Source organism: Bombus fervidus, chromosome 17 (genome assembly GCF_041682495.2).
Source record: "Bombus fervidus isolate BK054 chromosome 17, iyBomFerv1, whole genome shotgun sequence".
Classification (NCBI taxonomy): domain Eukaryota; kingdom Metazoa; phylum Arthropoda; class Insecta; order Hymenoptera; family Apidae; genus Bombus; species Bombus fervidus.
The window spans coordinates 7,520,523-7,539,279 of NC_091533.1; the positions used below are offsets into that span (position 1 = coordinate 7,520,523).

At 37.2% G+C, this 18,757-nt stretch overlaps 1 protein-coding gene and 1 long non-coding RNA gene across 7 annotated transcripts in view; both read right to left on the minus strand.

The window, feature by feature from the left end:
* The window catches only part of Ten-m (teneurin transmembrane protein Ten-m), a 659,822-nt gene that overhangs the window by 598,284 nt on the left and 42,781 nt on the right, over positions 1 to 18,757 (minus strand). The gene's annotated exons all lie outside the window — the stretch shown is intronic.
* On the minus strand, positions 11,838 to 14,432 carry LOC139996171 (uncharacterized). The gene is made up of 5 exons (XR_011802159.1): positions 13,829 to 14,432; positions 13,222 to 13,661; positions 12,990 to 13,148; positions 12,622 to 12,907; positions 11,838 to 12,144 (listed from the first exon to the last, which is right to left on the minus strand). It is a non-coding gene; the product is annotated as an uncharacterized lncRNA (long non-coding RNA).

The following is an 18,757-nucleotide window of genomic DNA, read 5'->3' on the forward strand; positions in this document are numbered from 1 at the left end:
ACTTAGAGGAAAAATTGTACGTAAAAACGTTACGACGATATAATTCAGGAGTAAAAAGGTTAGAAGCATCGATAGTGGCGTTACCCTCGATCAAGCGTAGTATTTAAGAGGTAAAGCAGCGGAAGCGCGTTGTAGAACGGACAAATTCGGTCGATCGTAAAATTTCATGGGGGCATTGAATCGGGGCGGCGCACGGCGGTTTAATAACATAAAGCTTGTCTGTAATTAACACGGGCGGAGAGAGCGAGGTCTGAAAATAATATCTACGGTGAATTCCGGTGGGATATCGTTTCACGGACGAGCAGTGACCCGAGGCAGTTCGGAGGCTGGTTTTCGAGAAGCTGGGAGTTTCTTAATCTGCTCGTAAGTCAGAAGGGTTCCGCGAGGCAACGAGCTAGGCGTTGCCCCAAGAGTGCGATTCAGCTTTTCAACTAAGCTCGTATTACGCCGCTGGCCCACGCTCATCCCAGCATCTTCGAGACTCATGCGATTTTTCACTACGATCCTTCGGGATAATTGGCAACGTTCTTACTACCTATCCGTTTCATCCTGCACCACCGTGTTCTTCAGGCTGCAGTAGAAACACCATAGTGGTTTATTCCCTTGTATTTTATAGGTGAGATGCTCTATTTATTCTGCTGTATAAGTGACTATAGATAAGATTGGTAGTACACAGTGTATGTAAATATACTAGCGAATACAATACACTATAGCGTGCATTTGTATAACTATATTTGTATAGCTATTGTAGTATCGTGGACGAAAGACCTACGAGATATCGGACGAACTATAAACAATGTCGCGAAAAAGTCGAAGTGCCGACAGGCCCAACATGTATCGTCGGTCCTTCGATCGAATAGTTTCGCGGAAAATATCCTGGCCACGAGCGATTGCGGAACACGTGCGTGGTGGGGCTAAGAAAAAAGACAAAGGGATGCTAAGGGACAAAGACGAATTAACAGTCAGTGTTAGTTGAGAAGTCAAAGAGTGTTAGTTGAGAAATCAGGGAGATAATGTTGCTAGCGTTGTCGAGAGAGTGTGCTCCGCTATCTAGTTGTCTTAATTATAATACGTTACTGTGATTAGTTCAGGTTAAACAACCATCGTTTCTTGTTAAACCAACATCTGTTTAATTGATTTATTGTAAATAAACTAATCGTAGTAAAGATCCTACACTATATTTGTATAACTATATGAAATATAAGCAACGTTATATATACGTATCTTAAACTGTTTGGGAGTAGTGTCAAATCTTTGACAATCGGAAGATTCTTTTCTTTTTATCTGTTCTGCTAAAACTAGCTCGTGATTATTGTTACAATATGACGTTCTATGTATAGTTTCGTGTGTTGGTTTACTTGGTAAATTTATAGACTATGTTAGAATTGCACGGTAGATTCCGAATTAATCGAAGGCGGATTATTTGCGGATTATACAGCAAGTTCAGGGAACTTCGTGGAATATTTCTCGACTTTCCAGAATAATCCTTGTTGCGAGAGAGGGGCACTGTTACAGCGAATTCTTAAAGTCCTTCGTGAAGTTTCGTACTCATTACGCGGATAATTAAAGCGTCTTCATTGGCATCACAAACGTGACGATACTTTGTATAATCTCTGATACTTTTACTCGAAGAAAATACATGCAAGAACAAGCGTGAGTCTATCCAATTCACGAAAAGTAACAGAAACTGGTTCATAAATAATCAAGCGACTGCGCTGTAATTGTTTTTTCATTTTTAAAGTCGTCGAAATAAAGTCACGATTTATTTCATAAAATCGGATAACGAAAATGTTCTGCGCACGAAAATATTTCTTATATATTCTGCAACGATAATATTTCTTCCTTCGCAATTTAGAACAACTCGTTTGCTATCGTTTCTATACAACTTCCGTGTTACGCCAGAAGCCATAGTGGCGTTTGTTTACCATTTCCTTTTCCCGAACTAATTAACACATTTTACCGCGTAGCAGTACCCGAAGCGACTAAGATTCATCGACGTTCATTTTCCAGCTGAAATTCATCCTCTTTGTTCCATTCGGCGAACGACCAACTTCCGCGGCTTGCAATCTACAAATATTATTCCAGCCTTGTCCGTGGAGAAGGAAAGCGATATTCCTCCATCTGTTTTCATCGGCAGAAGCTTGGTTCTCTCGGTGTTGTTGCACGGAGGAAAACTCAGTCGAATCGCGCGAGTTGACCGCACGAAACTTCTGCTCCGGCGACGTCCCGTGCAAGCGGAAGTGAACAGGAAGAAGAAGAAGAACAAGAAGAAGTGGAAAACAGGCGGCCTTAAGAGTAGGAAAATTTCCACGGGACGAAATTTACCCCGTAATTACTGTACTGCACAATTAAAATCTTAATCTCGTCGATGAAAAAAATGGGATTCGTCCGATGTCTTTTCCTATTTTCATTACTCGTGTTACTTGAATACTTTAGATTTAAGGTAAATACAGTTGCACCTAATGATACGATAGAAGCAGTATTCGTTGTTTTAACAACGTAATTTAATACAAAATACAAATAACAAAATTGACCAAATTTTACTGTAAAGATAAAACGAATATAAACAAAAAGATTTTATATATTCGTTTATCTTAAATATTTTTTACAATCTTTTTAAACAACTTTTATATTATAGACAAAGTCAATGTACCCACGGTTTAAAAACTATGACACGCCAGTCAAAAGAAACGAAAGGAATCAGCCAGAAAAGGGCAAAAACTGAACCTCGACATTCCCATCTAATAATGTATCCGATCATCAATAAATCCTCGATCCATGAACTGACAAGATATTAACGTCCATCCATGTTTCTTTCTTTCTCTCGATTCCTCCGCCAGTCTGCGAAAGGACGCGAAGAAGTTTGAAAAGGGACGAGGTCTCACGATCGACGAGATCGTCGAATTCTCTGGTCGTTTTCCAGAGTAGGGACGTCGACGTCGACAAGGGACGAGTTAATAATACCTCGAGCTGACTGACTGTTCAGACACCGTTAATTAAAGTCGATGGTCCGAGTGCGAGGTCTCCGCAACGTTTCGTGGCTAGCGCCCTTTCCCTTCCTAATTCGTACAACAATGTCTATTATTCAAGTCGTCCCGTGTAGATGGTACGGCTAACGCGGTTGTTTCCATTGCCTTGTAGGCTCAAAGTTTCCCTGGGAACGCATAACTCCTAAGGCTTACCAAGTTTGCCTCGCACATCGAAAGTACTAGAAACTTGACGAAGGCAAATCCGGTCGCTCTTTAACGCAACGAAAGACGCGGTTCATCGCGTCTTATTTAATCTCCAGGATTAACTGTGAATTCTCTGATCTGACAAATAAATTCTGAGACTTTTACAGCGCGCTATCTGACCTCGAACGTCGCCTACTTACGAAAGTTTTTCATGGCGGGGAAATGTTGCGCAGAAATTTTCTCGTTAATTGATTTCATTAGACTCGTGTGTCTATGCAAATTCATATGTTTGTAAGAAGGACCGAAGAAACAATTTGCAAATACAGATTTATTTTACTGCCTAATTATCGTAAGAAGAACTTTAATTCGAATATTTTTCTGTATTAGGTAAATTTTGTAAATTTTTACGCTCGTAAGTTCTCTGTAAAAATACAGAATGTGAAGAATTATTTGACAGAAATATTCAGAAGTTTATTAATACCAATACTTCAGTTTGATCTGAACGATAGGTAGGAAATTATAATTAATTTAAGGTGAACGGAGTAATGTTTGGTTCTTACAAACAAACATTCTCGGCGGTTTGAAGAGAATCGTAGATAGACAAAAACGTCTCTTGAACGTTGGAGAAGAGTGGAGATCTTATAAATCATCGGTTCACTGGCCCAAGCATCCGTTTTATCATCGTATGGAAATCCAGTGAATTATATGAAACGTTCGGTTTCTTATTTATGGCCAATCCCCATCGTAATTTTACACGTAGAACCTTTTCTTCTTTCTCTCCTTTGATGAAAACTTTATGCATGAAGATGAATGGAGATGATTCACAAACAGCGCTTTGCTAATCCTCCCTTGGATAAATGATTTCTTCTCTATAAAAGAAGTTGTAAATTTGAAAATTTACAAAAAACAAGAGCAGAAGCTGAACTTGTATCGCGTGAAATAAAATTATCTGTTCGTTGGAAACGCGTGGTTCCTTCTTTATTACGACGTTTCGAGCAGAAATTTATTCGACGCGCCGACAACCGACTATTTGTCATGCCGTTTGAAAATACCGACGAGGAACTAAAAATGTCCACGCTCGTACGTGGATCTTAGGCTTTCTCAAACAAAAACTCGGCTCATCAATCACGCGACTAAGAATCGCGCCTCCTACGTGTCGGGGATTGAAAATACGTCGCGTTGGATTTTAGAAAGTCGCTCGTCACTCACGTTTTAACATCGAAGCACTGTGAATATTGAACCGACGTAAATATTTGTTATTTGTCTATGGAGATTTATATCAACCATCACTGATTATTATTTAATGAGATAATTGGCTAGTGTCATCCGATGTCGTTCGTTTAAACTGCGAGGTTGTGTAAATTTAAAGCTGGCAAGGATTTATCGGGAATTCAGTGATCGCTAAAAAGTTCGAATCAGTTTGCCCTAAAAATCAATTATCTTTGCTGATGCATTGTTTGTATAAGATTTACAAATGTTAGTGATTTTAAAGTCACGCAAGAACAAACGATTTCTGAATAAATTTCCTCTAGATGTTAAAAAGAATTTCTTCTGCCTATTATCGATAATAGAAAGGTTCATTTCGACTTTAGACTTTAAGACAATTTTTTTTTTTTATCAATGACGAATGACAAAACGATATATTTTCTGACGTTATGATGGCGAAAATTTCAAACCAATATTATCATTTCATTAACGAGTTAATTTCGTTATTATTATTAATTTGCTATTAATCTGTATACTTCAGTAAAATTAACATAATATTATTGTTATCGGATCGATGAGAGTTCAGATAGCGTATACACGTGGAAACTTTTCCTCGGCGTGACGTTCCCCACGTCCCGATAATAACAACAGCGAACAATAGCCAAATCCAGCGAGACGTTGGAACTATCCATCGTCTCTGTCATCGAAGATCCAAGGACCAAAGGATATGTCGAGACAATCGAAGCAATTAAAGTGGATAAATAGACCTTACGGGTGTATTGGTGGACAGAAAGGGACGGATTAGTCTCGGGGGCGATTCGAATCGAACCAAAGAAACTTGGGCTTCTGTACCGTTGAAAGATTCAAAACGTTCAATTAAAAGTTCTCATCGGGTACTTTCTTCAAAGCTTACGCCCTGTGTCCCCGTGGACGTAAACAACGAAGATCAGGAACGCTGCTGGACTTTCTGCATGTTGAGAATCGTCTCCTCCCATCGAACGATAGGGTCGCTGGATTTCCAATTGACAACTGCATTCCTGAAAGTTTCGCGTCACGTCGATAACAATTATCGGCAGGATGCTTTAATTATCCCGCCGTTTCCCAGACTATCCTAGCCGAAGTTTCGGTAATCGAACAAACGGATGGACCCGGATTCTAGCTACGCCAGGTTTGCTCCAAGACGTCGAAAGACATTCTCTCTGCCCTCTGCTCCAATTTTCCGACGAGGATCGATAATACGATGGAAGTCGAACTTTGCCTTTGCAACAAGGGCTGCTGTACCTACGATGTTAATTAATATCGAACAAAGCCAGTTTGAAGATCTGGCGAGATGAAGTTTTTGCAGCTCTGAGCTCGGTTCGATTTGGAAGTCTCAACTCGTGTAATTCCTTTCTTTTGAAGTTTTCGAATGGCAGAATAGTTCGATGAACGGGATCTATTGGGAATTTGTCTACATATTGGATACCTTTTTCTATTCCTTTGTTCTACCAATATGTTCGGAATTTTCACTAACAAACTCTCAAGTCATTTCTCAAGTGTGGCTTATGTGTAACTCTTAAGGGAAGATAATTCGTTTTGAGTAGGAAAATAAAAATAATAATTCTATTTAAAATATTATTCATATTAGACAAAGAATTCCATATCACAAAAACCTTATTGAACATCGAAGACGGAATAACTAACGCTTTGTTAACTTAATTAAGCAATCAGAGATACTTGCAGAAGATCGTTTGAACTTAGTTCTATCGTAGAATTCTCTATTCATCAATATGTTAATCGATCTTTTGCCATGGTGTTGGCTTCGTTTGTTCGTATTCTATAGAGTTAATAATAATGCGACGAACTCTGATGTAATCACGAAACCGTGTTAATTCGACGATACCCGGGATGCAGCTAAGAGTTTAACGAGGAAAGAGTTTCGTGAACTTTAGGCTCGTCGGGCGATTCACGATGGCGGGAAAATGTGAAAAGTTTTTGGTCAGAAACTCAGCCTCTGCTCTTTCTCTCTCTCTCTCTCTCTCACTCTGATATTAATTAACATCACGGTCTCTCACCCGGCTCACGCTTTATCCTCCCTTTTTGTTCCTTTCATTCTTTTCCTCCCTTTATTCAACCACGTCTGCGGCGTTCGTACCTATCATCAGCAATACTTGTCAAGTAGCTGTGAAACTTTCTGATCGCTTCTTCTCCTGTGAAAGTTCCGACAACTCGATGAGATGGTAAATAGATCCTTTTAGAACGTGGAAACGTTTGATTACCGCAAAATTCAGAATTATTATATATTTTTTTAATATGAATTTTTCCTTTAATTAATGAAATTTTATTCTTTCGTAGAGTACCGTAAGTATCCTTTTCTGTAGCATCTTGAATAACGATCAAACAATACAATGTACTTCGTAAATGATCCATAAAGGACCGCAAGCATTCTACATTGCATTCTATTATGCTGAATAAATTCTGTAAAAATATTCTGTCCGCCCACGACAATTTATCCGTAAATTTTCTATAACAAGATACTCGTAAAGAAATAATTTCAGGAAGAAGCAACGATGCTTTTCATGCGTGAACAAACGAGCATACGGATAAACTATAAAACTAACCTGAGTTGATAGGATAGCCTATCACGTAAGCGACTATTTGTGTTGCCATATGGATCTGTTTACGTGTAGCGCGGACAGAAGCAGATAGAATCCTTGATGGTTCGTTACCCTAATAGTGTTTCTCAGGTTGCCTGTGTATCTAACTCTAGCTTCATCTTGTTACCGGAGTATAATAAATATCGAAACTTACAGTTACGTTTCTCTTGCGTTAGCAAACCAGACGAGAAACACTTATTTTGTTGACTGCGTGCAATTCCTTATTGCATATACGGATCGTAACTTTAGTATCTATATAACGAGAAATTTTCTACGTAGAAAATTTGTATCGGTTATCGATCATGAAATAATTATTAATTTCGTAGAATAGACTAAAAGTTATTTACCTGTCTATATTACTTTTCCTCTGGCTAATAAATATTAATTACACGATCATTTCGAAAATACATATACATGAGCAATAAGCAAATGAAATTATATCCTCTTATCGGCAAATCCTTTAACATTGTCCGCGACTAATTGGATAGCCGATAAAATTAATTAATATTCCTGATCACATTAATCTTTAACCCTTTATGCTCTTTCCAAACAAATTAATTCTATTACTTTATAAAATGAAGATGTCCCTCTTGTTGACAAGTTAATATTGGCCGGCACTGTTTCTGGATAGTAGTCGATCGATAATATCAATTAACATTCGTGGTTATTGATACATTAACGTTATAATAACGTCAAAATGTAAGTGTTTCTGGTAAGAGCCATAGAGAGTGACGACAGCGGACAGATTATCCGCAATCTGCGGCTTATACCAATTGAGTGCAGTAATAGCGTTGTTATGCATTTGATATAAAGCCTAGTTTGGCCGCGAGTCCATGTACGCTGTATCATACGTGTTCCATCCACCTTGTACATTATCTACAAAGTACGTGTGCGTTGCGCAGTCGATCGCACAGGAGCAATCTACCTGTGTAATCTACTATTGCTGCTATATTATGCATATATGCGTGTGATTATGCGATAATTTCGTCTAGAATATTTTGAGAAGATTTTTCCCATAAAATTATATTATAGAAAAGATAAAATAGAGAATTTGATCGTATTAAATGTCGTGTTGGATTTTAAGGATATTTGATACTGAATCTGTGAAATATTTCAATATTCCGTGAAATTACCAATTCCGTTTTGATGATCGAAGCTCCGAATCGAATGTGAAACTTGGAATTTTGAATTTCGAGGCGAATTGAAATTGTTAAAAACCTGGACGTTATGCTAAATTTTCTTTCATTCGGCGGGAATAACGAACTCTGGATTAAAAAATGCCGAGTAAGGAATGCAACATTATATTACCACACTGAAGAAGAATCGTGTTCATTTAAAAACACATTTAAACTATTTTGCATTAGAAGCTCCGTCAGGTTCATCGCGCAAAATAGCGAACTTCCCTTTTTTAATTAAACAAGAGGATGTACGTTCTACGAATTTACATTCCGACATACAACTTTTTTCTTTTACTTACATACGTAGCATTTTGTTTAAATCAGTTGCACTCTATGTTATAATTTACAATCATGATACGGCACGATATAACTTTTCATTTAAAAACGACCATACCGCCATACATTTATGAAATTTTCCTATTTTTTTTAATTTAATACAGTTCAGAATTTTCGTCGTATTTTCAATGAAAAAAAATCTGTATATGCGATAGCTATATCTTAGTATCAGAGAATATGTTATCCAGAATATCCCCTAACAATTTCCGAATCGCCAGATTTTTGACGAACGCTTCGTATTTATTTCTCTCCCGTAATCGATGTCTTTCATTAAAAAGTCGTGCAGCAATTTTTTCGTCCGAATTGAAAGGATCTCCGCTTGTGCACGCGTGAGAAGATTGGGCACAGCGTATATAACGGATGTTACACAGAAAACGTTTAAAATGGCGGAACGTGTCTGTTCGTTTGGAAACCGCGGAAGCGTCCGGCACGCACCTGTCGAAACAGACGAATGTCTTTCAGCCGCGCCAAGCTGACGAGGGAGCCCTCACTGTTATTTATACCGCGGCAATTTATCTTTTTTACCAGGCTATTAGTGAGAACCGTTGCCGCTATTTTATCCCGTTTATATAATAAATATGTTTCTTTCGTTTGGCTGACGCTTAGACACGCTTTCAGGCAAATTATTATTTACTTCCGTGACCCTTTCGATTTGTTACGAGTTGATCCATGCTTTTTCGTAGATATCGATTTGTGCGAATGATTGGCAACGCCTGGCAGAGTTTGCGAAGACACAGCTATGTTTTTAAAATGAATCTGGCGATGTAAGCTCGAAATAATAAATTTTTACTTTCAACATATAAGATAAATTCTTTTCTATAAAGACTTTATTTAATAGAAATATACCAACGTAGACAAGTTACTAATTACGAAAACAACAGATTAAATTATCAAATGGTGACTCGCCTTCGAAAGCAATTGATAACTTTAACATTTAACCTGCTGGTTCTCCGTATCTGGAAAAATTATAAGATCATAATGTTTAAGTGGCCCATAAAATTTTGCCGGTGTATAACTAAGAAAGTCATCTGGCAAGTAATAAATGACAAGGGACCGGAAGAGGATGTCTGAGGGACAAGAGGACGAAAGACCTCCACCGAAGAGATCATTCGTCGTCTGTTTCTTCGGTTAACGGTTCTACGAAACGAATTGTACAGCCACTTAAAGATAACAACCGTATCAAGCATGATTCATCGATCATACGCCATCTTATATAATAACCGAGAAATAAGTGTCTGTTCTTTATTAGAATTTAGAATTTAGTATTAATAGAAATTAGTATTTCACAAGGTCGTAACAAGTTAATTATTTGTTAGCCTAATATCAAAGAATTTTCCTCCAAGGCACGCACTTATCGCGTTCAGTCACCAATCCTTCCATCATTTTGACTTCTTTCACTGCCCGTGGCTTGTTTGCACACGTCCTAGTAGCGTGAAGAGTTATAAGAATATTTGTCGATGGGCCGTCACGCTGAAAAACGTGCCAGCCCTTCGCGTGTTGTTACACGTTTGCGTGGCCTGAGAAAGGTTCGTGCCCTTTTCCCAAAGAAAGGAGTGGGCAAAAAAAAAAAAAAAAAAAAGAAATTGGTCGGAGGGAGGGTGACATCTTGGGAAAGTCTGTTTGCTTAGGATGCGGCCGAAAAACTGGGCGCTAAAAGCCGCGCAACTCCTCGAAACATTGGGAGCGACGTTACGAGTTAGGAAACGCCAAGATAATGCATCGTGGCTGCCACGAATGTCAATATTTTCATTATTTCACAGGGAACCTCCGCGTTTCATGAACGTCGTGACCGAATAGAGAAAACATTCAAAAAAACTTCTGCTGATCTTTTTTTTTTTTTAGTAGGTTTTTGCGACCCTTCTTCCTGGTGGAAAAAACAGCTGGCGCTTTATCGTTTGATCTTTCGCGGTTATTTTTCTTCTTTTGAAATAATATGAAAAGGACACGGAGGAGTTCCAATGATGTGACTTGATATAAACGCTCCAAAGTGACGTGGAAGAAGGGTTATTTTCAATGCTTCGCTGTTGAAGCGTTTTCGGACGTCAAATTGAAAATTAGAAAATCGAAAGAGATATGTCCATAATACTTCTTATGAGAAAAGCGCTCGGTTTATATAGTTTGAAACGGATCCTCGAAATAATCTAATATTTTAGTAATTATAATATCAAATTATTATAGTAATTATATTAAAATAATAATTAAAATTACTATAAAAAAATATATATATATAACGCAGATTACTACGTTTGAAAAGCGGATAGAAAATAATCCAGAGCAACTCCTTTTCCTTGGTCATAACTTTCCCGAGATAGCGTTCGCACTACGTAAATCACTCTTATGCGAAATGCAAAGAACAGGTTGTTCGGCGTGTCCCGCGCAGATAACACAGTTAGAGGGACATTTGTCAAGCGTGAATCGGTAACACGGAGAATGCACAAATCGGACTGTTCTCTTTCAATCTATTCCACTCACGTTGAGGGATATCGAGCAACAGTCACTGACAGAAATAGAAAGTAGAAAAATCGGACGAAGATACCGAACGATATAGAACATATAACATTTCTAAATCGTATTATATTATAACGAAATCTAAATGATAGTACAATAAACTAAATACGAAGATCACAAGAGAAAGGCATGATGCTGTAAATACATCGATAATCTTCTGATTCTAATTTGTTTTTACGTTAAAACAGAGAAATCTTAATATGGTATAATAAAAAGTGAGAACAATCTGTCGGACATCGAATGATACGTTATATTATATTATAATTTGTTATACGTATGATCATTAAAGCTATATTTTCACATTCATCCCCTTGAAAACTGGCGGACTTGCACCTGTGCAACCGTTCTGTTTTGGACCTAATATTCTTCTTATTTTACAACACGATTTTCACTGCACACAGTACAACGCACTTTTGCCTGCGGAAATATTGTTGCGTTGTTTCCTCCAAGTACGAAAAGCTTACGCTAATGAGCGAAAGTCTGCCGACTATTTATCTTTGCATAATTTATCTCATTTAACACGTTACCGTTCGTGCCGATGCGAAACTCGAGTCGCTGTATACAAGGATCATTATCCCACAACGAAATTTTGTTTCGCCATCGTGATCATGCGCAGCTATTTTTACATGCAACCGACGATATATGCTGTACACTAACTTGAGGCTTGCAAGTTCTGTAGCAAACATGACGTGTACAATACGATATTAAGACTATGTACTGAACGTAACGATACTTCGTGTTATTTTGATCACTTGTTACTTTTTAAAATTAATAAAATTCTATAATTGTCATAAAAATAACATGCAAGTAATTCCATATAGAAGTTTTAATAAAATTATGATTTTTATAAATAGTTCGTACAAATTTTCGAGTGATAATCTTACAAAAGAATGAACAGTCCTGATTGATTAATAATTTGCTTGATAATTTATACGAGTTATCACATTTTATGTGAAACCGAAAACTGTACTAATGCTTCGCTCAACATTTTTAAACAAACATTTTTAGGAGAATTCGTTCACTGGAAAGTCATGTTCATCAAAACCCAGACATACTTATCAATGCGAGTGCATTCAACTTCGTTCTCGCTTACTTATCTCCAAAAAACTGCCAACAGAAAATAATGCATTTAAATGTAAAAATAACTTGCCGCTGTATGCACGCAGTTTTACGATGCCGCTCTAAGAAGATACGTAGTTCGCGTGGAATATAAAATCCACGCAGAGAGTCGTACATTTTTCTTCCTTTAATCCCGCATTTCGTGTTTTTCCCACCCCCGCGCTTATCCCTCCTCTTCCCATTCTTTTTCCTTTGTTTTTAACGAAAGATGGAAATGAACGGAGTAAATGTCGTAAACGTTATAAGGAAAGCTCTATGAGAATATTTATAGAAAATCATTCCATACCACGAGTTTCTTTATTTTTATATTTGTTTGAACGAATACGTAAGGTTGAATTGGCATAAATATATAGACCTTATTATGGATAAAATTCAATCGCCACTATTTTTCGTTATGTATTATAATATATTTATATTCTGCTTTTCAACGATATAATCTAGAACCACGAAGGGCTTAATTCTCACCGCATTTTTCGATCCAATCACAAAACTGTCAACACACATCCGGAGAGACGTTTTAATTTTCATTCGGTTCGTTCTAGATGTTCGTCGAAGAGCTCGAGTATTTCGCTCGGTTAATTAACAGTAATTAATTTTATCATTGATCCCGTTGGTCACGTTGTCACACATTACACGAAGCTTTAGCTCTACAGAGCTTTCATGGATTTCCTCGTCCTGCACTCGTGGTGTTTGGGATTTATGACGGGTGATTAGTGGACGTGGCGCTACTTCGCGATGGATTCTCGCCATTCTACCGTATCACGGAAAAATAAAGGTTACCTTCACTGACAGAAACATCGACTCTGAACGTGGATTACTCGCGAAATTATTACCCGGGAGAAGTTGCAGAATAATACAAGCCAAGCGTATCTATTGCCTTTGTAAAGTTAGGAGCGCCGTCCGAAGTTATTTGTATTTTTATTCCCGATGAGCAATACGTGTAATTACTTTGATTTTGAAAAAGTAGGTCGTGCTTTATGCACGAAATATTTCTAAAATAATTAATTTTTCAATAATCGAATAGAGGAGGTTCGATTTATTTTTAACGGGAATGGTAATACCTACGCAGAATAAGTGTTGCACCTCTTTGATTCTAGGCGGCTCACATCAGCGATATTATAGAATTAGATAGCGGGATAATGAATCGTTTTTGGTCGTATTGATTACAATAGAGACTTGTTGAAGGCCTTCCACAAAGCTCGACTGCTTCAAGGGGCTGGTATAGCAGCACGCTATCATTCGCATCGGTGTAGCTGTTACAGATTCAGTAGCGCCTAATTTAATGACTAAGTAATTGTATAATATCCAATTTGTAATGTAGACTGCGTATCGCTATGTTCCGCGCCAAACCACTTCAGTGCGCATTTAAGCGTTTGCAAGCTGTGCAAACCCCAATTATCAGAGATGCGTACTGCGCACGTTATCCTCGTGAAATACCAGATTCGTGACATCGTCACGACTCTGCATCAATTTAAAATTTCGGCCATAAGAATTTTGTACGTTGTCTATTAAAAAAAAAAAAAAAAAAGGTATTTAAACCTATAGGAAACCATGCGTCTTGTGCTTATTTACAAAACTAAGTAAAGAAATTAGACCATTAGACAACCAACTAATTTTCGCTATATCGAAATATTTGTCAATACAAGCGTGTCAAAAAAAAAAAGACACGCACACTGCAGTGAATCATTAGGTTTCTTGTTTCTCGACGATTCTCGAAAGTATTTTCATTGTACAATTTGTCTCGTAAATTAAAAAATCATGAAACCTAGAATCTTAAGTACACGATTTTGTATACTTTCCTATGCTTTCCGATGTTTTACCAAACTTAATAAACAAGATTTTAGTAGAAGCTTCTTCTTTGTCATCAAAATTGAAGAAGTAGAGCGTTTCAAGCGAAGGAAAGTTTAAGACCGAGCCATTTCCCATAGTACGTTCAAAATGTTCCGTATCGCAACTCGAATGCACTCGCGTACATGATGAATAAATGATCCCAAGTGTTTGTAGTAACAAATACAACTGAACGTGTATTTCCGACGTTTTATTGCGTACTGCCTTCTGCAGCATCCTCGCTAACCTTCTTTTTCAATGTTCTATATAAGAATAGTGGAAATAATATTCTCCTGCTTGTACATGTAAAGATATGGTATTTCAACAAGCGAACGGAAGAGAGGATAGCTTCCGAGAAGTAAAATAGGATGAATCTGGAAGTTTTGTTATATCGAGTTAACAAAATGTAATATAATTAGAAAATTAAGTTAAAATGGTTCGCTACATGCAGATAATATTTTTTTGCAAAAGGAATTTTAATTAAGTAATTTATCGCAAAAATTTATCGAAATAAATTCCATTGGAATTAATTCATAATTATCGAAGTTATAATTATTGTTAAGTGAAAAATTCGAAACATAAAATAGATTTTGTACATATACACGTGTATATATAAATTAGAGGATAGAATACAGAAATGTTTTCGATAATTGCCTTCCTTTCAAAGCAAGAAATAGTTGAGCGAACAACTTTGTTTGAAACCTGAAAGCAGCTATACGTTAAATCAAAATTCCCATTGGTAAAATATCAAATCTTTTAAAGCCAAATGACTTGGCTAATGAGGATAAGCGTAAAAACTCGACAGAATATTTCATATTAACTAAATAATTTCACATTTCCAGATCCTGGCAAACAGATTTTAAACTGAATCTAAATTTCGCGAATTCAGGCAATTGGACTATATTATCCGAACGAAGATTAAGAAACAATTGCTCCATAGTTTAATTTACAAAACACAGAAACTTCGTGGTGTCTTCTCTCAATGATGCGATCTTTAAGGTTCACCGATCGATCGATCGATCGATCGAGAAACGCACGTATCCGTTTCAAAGTCGCCGCCTCTCGGCACGTTCCTCGTCACGTTGTTGTCGTGACAAATTTTTTAACATGCACGAGAAGAGTCACGACATTTAATTTCGTTTGAAGTCGCATGGCGATAACCGGTGATTCATCACCGATGTATCTCCGCTGGAAATTTATTGAGTCCAATTTCGCCTCGTTTCTTTCGTGTCCGCGAAATATTTCAGCCGCTCGAAAGATCAGTCATGCACGAGGTTCAAAAGACAGCAAAGAAGAAATACTTGTTGTCGAATCAAGCGGAAATATTCGCAAGCGAATAATAAACACACCTATTTATAAGTAAGAGGACATCTACTTCCATGTAAGATGCGATCATCGAAGGTCTTCTAACAAAAATAAACTTTGTTCGTCTGTAATTTCTGTTCAAAACATAACATAGAGTACAGTGGCAGTACAAAGTACCGGCAGGCCATTCTATTTATCGTAATATTTACATATTAATTAATTAGAACTAAATATACTAAATTTCATAGCATTTAGTATTATTTTCGTGCGATTGTGAAAATTGGATATTATGAGAATGAAATGTGTGAAATCTAATAAAAAGGAGAAACGCTTCATAAGGGAAATAAGAGTGTGTGGTAATATTTTGTATAGCCACTGTAAGTATCGAAATCCTTTCGCGAGCCACTGTACTTATTACGTAACTCGATAATTGAAACAGTTGCATATTAATTAGATTCCGCGTATTTATTTTAGAGAGCGAAGCAATGAACACACTCGTAAAGGACAAATATTACGGAAATATGGAAGAGTCAGAAAACAATTCCCGATAAAGCAAACTGCAATAAGATTTATCCTTGATAAAACAAATGAAATTTTGATAAAGTACACGCAGCGGCACGGTTCAGGGAATATAAGAGGATTAATGGAAACGAATTAACCGTTCTGTATACATTGTTCCCGAAAAGTTAGTATTTGAAATGGAACCCGCGGCCATTGAACCATAAATATCGAAAAAAATCCCATGGAAAGCGGATGAGCGTGTACATCGCATTTCGGTTTATTTTAAAAAGCCGCATTGAAATTGCTACGAAAGATTAAAAGTATCCACTTTATTTACCTCGTGTGCTTCAAAATCAATCGAATTATTGGCTTTGAATTAGAGGCTCAAATTTTCTCTCTCTTACACACACACACGCACGCACGCACGTTTCAGACATGAAAACCGATCTCAGATCGAGAACGAATAAGTGTAAGGATAGAAAATTTGCATCGACATAAAAACACGTGTAAGTAATATCGATATCATTCTCGATCAATGAATAATTGCAGAATATATACATGCATACATAGGAGTAACTTTTCTGGAAGTTAGTTTTCTTACTAATTTTTCTCATCCTATCAAGGAAAGCTATGTTCATTTTATCATTAAAACAGTCCACACTTCGTAGAATGGAATTTTCTCATAATTTTCTCCGTGTATTATAAAATTAACAAATTAGTTATACAAATACAGTAACATGCGAGAAACATGGTTACACCTTAATATCACATTACGTTTAAACGCCAACACAAACCACAACAAGGTATTCACAAATAGATTAATATTAATTATACTTAAATAAAAGTGTCATTTAAGTAGTGTAAATAATCTGTTCAAGCTTATTTTAATTTGAATATTCTCCCATTTGAAAACTACAAAAGATAAGTCACATTTGTTGTCAACTTTTACATATTGCCGCGTTACGTATATTGTCGTGTTAATGAAAGTTTTCAAATTAAAAATTACAAGTTCATAAAAAAGTTCCTTACACGATACTATCAGTAAAACAAATAAAACTTCGCAAGTACATTTTACAAATTACGCAAAACAATTATAAAAAAAATTTTTTAATAATTATGCACAAAATACTGACTAAACTCTGTTTATTAATTTTTGAGTAATTGCTACTTTCATTACCAATATTAATAATAATATTAATTTCGTTATCAATTGACAATAGCTAAAGTAGAATACTCTTGTAGAATTATCTCTTACAAACATATGTATTATCTAAAAAAAGATTTAACGGACACGAAGAATTCGTGGAAGAATCTTTCCGCAATAAGAAATCTTTTCACGCCGCGAAACGTACACAATTTTACACGGTGTAATTCTAAGATATCGTTTGGCGAATCGCGTGAGAGCGGAATACAGATTGGAGTTGGTGTATCGTTGCTCGTGAATCAGGGCGACGAGCATGGATTTGTCAATACCGATAATTTCGACGTGACGGACCACCCTGCGCGCTTGAAACGGAAATGCCAGCATCTCAGAGGATTTCCAACTGTAGTAACGCACGTCGCGTCGGTTCAGAAATGTCGACTATTTTTGGACGACGAAACAGCGCGACGCAGAAATGCCGACGAAAACGATGAAGATGACGATGGACGCTCGAAATCGGCCACCCAACTGGCGCGTTCTAATGGCCTCAATGATGGAAAAAGCGAGACGAATAAAGCTGTACTCGAAGCAACCCAAAATATTCGCGACATCTTCAAACTCAAATTACGAGAAAATCCGTAAACGATAACAATTGATTTTTATAACAATGAAACAAATGAACCACTATTGAAGTCACTTAAGGAAAGTTCTTCTTCTTTAATATATGACTTTCATCAAATATCATGATTTTCTCTCATACGAAGATAAGGTTATTCGATTATCTCAGAAGTTGCGCTATTCGGATAGCATGCGTCATAATCAAGGTTCTATTGTAATTTATTTGTAACGAAAATGAAACAACGTGTAAAGGAGATATAGAATCTTTAAATAAAATGAATTATTATACCCAAGAGCTTGGTCATCCTGTGATACAAACGTAATGCTCGGCAACATATTTTATTCCTACGCTAACAACAAATCGAGCAATCCTTGCGTTGAAGTTTTCTTCACGTAGCGAACCGGTTGCTTTATTTGGAGCTCATTCGTATAAATTTTAAAGGCTCACCGTAAAGTCTTGTTGCGCGAACGAGTTCTTTCGTCGTAAAGATAAATTCTCGGTCGAACAATGTCTGAAACAGCAGCAGGCAAGTTTCGTGGCAGGTAACACGCGCTATATAACGCGTGAAAGAGACGCGAAGAAACGCACCCGTGGGAAGTAGAGGAAGAAAGGAGCGGGGGGGATGAAATCGATCGTGGGAGCGGATTAAACTCAGCGTGGCATCGTAAAAATGTGCTTCTCCACTTTATACATACTTTAGTCCTGCACGCGGCATCTCTCACGCATTTACTGTCCTTACACCGCTTTCGGTAATGCAACCATAAATAACAAAACAGCTACCCTCGCACGAAAACATTGCGCTTCTCGATCCACCCTACGATGGTATCACAGCACGGGGCACCCTTTTCTTCGCAGCTGCTTCCACGATGGCCGATCGAATGATCCGTCAACATCTATGTGACTGATATATCGATTTGCGAGCAGTGCACGTTCGCGCTAACGCGATTTATTACTTTTAACGAGGTTTGTTAAGTTCGTCGAAGACGTCGTTTAAGGACGCGAGAAAAATTAATCGCGTTCGTCCTGTGTTTCTACTTTCTGTTGAGGAGATGTAAATTTTCTCTTTTTAACGAATTGTCAAGGTCCCTTTAAAGCTCTCAAGATTTCAAGGTGTCAAGGTCTCGAAGTTGCACGGTTTCAAGGTCTAATTGCCTCAGAAAGGAAATTTCAGTTTTATAAGCAATTTTACACCCTTTTCCTAAGGTTCT